Below are 1756 nucleotides of genomic sequence, written 5' to 3' on the forward strand. Positions count from 1 at the left end.
CTTTTGTCTTTGTAGCTTATTATTTTTGCTGCTTTTTTAACCTATAGTATGAATTATATTACATAATGTGTAATAGTCATGTAATACATATTGAATGTTAACATGTGTGAATCTTTCTCAAGGAAAGATTCTAGAGCATTACCAGAATAATTGATTGCTTCACAATGACCTAAATTACATTAATTTAGGCATATTACAATATCTTTATATAACATGTATAATATATATGCAAATATATAAAACAAATATATATGCAAATATATAATATATATGCAAATATATATAATATATATGCAAATATATATAAAACAAAAAGATTGCTGAGCCCCAACAGTCAGTTTACACCAAAAAGCAACATCTTATATAAAAATTTTAAGCATAACCAAAATAATATAGATAAGACCCTCACACGTCAAGGTGACAGGATCTGATATGTAGGTTCAAAGGAAACAGTAACTGGGGCCTTCCTGGTGGTGCAAGGGGTTAAGACGAGGCACTATGGAGCTACCCACAGCCACTGCAGCATGAGTTTGATCCCTGACCAGGGAGCTACCCACATGGCGCAGCAGACCTCTCCTGTCTCGCCCAATGCTCCCCTCAGCAGTGTATTTCAGTCAATCTGCCTGTTCTGCTCCCACTCTGGTGAATCCTCTCAACCCCACCCCCCACCCCCGCACCTGTGGCCCCAGTTCTTATATACATAAATAAATAATTTTTTTTTTTAAAAAAAGGTGGGCCTCCCTGGTGGCACAAGGGTTAAGAAACAACCTGTGGAGCTATCCATAGCCAATGAAGTACGAGTTTGATTCCCAGCCAGCAAGCTAACCACAGGTGCAGCAGACCTCTCCTATCTGGCCCACTGCTCCCCTCAGCAGTGTATTTCAGTTGATCTGCCTGTTCTGTTCCCCACTCTGTCTCTGGTGAATCCTCTCACTCCCCGCATTTCTGGCCTGTACCCCAGCTCTTGTGTGCATAAAATAAATAAATCTTAAAAAAAAAAAAAAAAAAAAAAAAAGGAAACAGATACTGGAACTCTGGGCTCAAGCCCTGACTATACTACACACTAGACCGGAGGGAGTGCCTTGGGAGACACTGCCCCCAGTATTTCTCATCCTCTCTCCCACTGCCTTCTCTGTGTTAGGTACTTTTAGTTAGAAAACCACTTTTTACCTCCATCTGAATCTATAATGTCCAAGAACTTTTGGGTCTGGCTCCACAAGCCTTTCCCCCTGGGCCCCCCCACAGCCACAAGAAGCTTTGAAGTATTTTCAAGAAAAGGAAGACTAGGAGGGCCAGGATGGTGGCTGGCTTTTATCAGCAGTGAGGAGCTTTGATGGGGAACACTCCTCCACTAAGGAGGTTGCTGCTTCGGCCATCTCTCCATGAGCTCTCTGAGGACATTCTCTTTTCATCAAAGAAAAGTAAAGAAAAATATCCCAAACAGTAGAAAATAACCAAAAATGTTAAAAGGGTTATCTAAGAAGAGAATACAGGTAGCTTTTTTTCTTCTTAGCACTTCTGTTTTCAAATAATGAGTGTGTATTATTTTGCAATCAAAAAAAGAGAAACAAATTATGGATAGAAAAGAAAGAAACACAACACCAGGGCAGAAGACTTCAGTTCTGACTCACTTAAAAAATCTTGAACTTCTGAACCTATTGGCTTCACTTCAAAATGGGGATAATGCTCAAAGTGCTGCATTGTTGTGAGAATTATATGAGCTGTGTCTGCAGAAACACTTTATAAATTGCAAATA

The sequence above is a fragment of the Talpa occidentalis genome, unplaced genomic scaffold (assembly GCF_014898055.3).
Source record: "Talpa occidentalis isolate TD23 unplaced genomic scaffold, MPIMG_talOcc4v2.1 talOcc4.2, whole genome shotgun sequence".
Taxonomy (NCBI): Eukaryota; Metazoa; Chordata; class Mammalia; order Eulipotyphla; family Talpidae; genus Talpa; species Talpa occidentalis.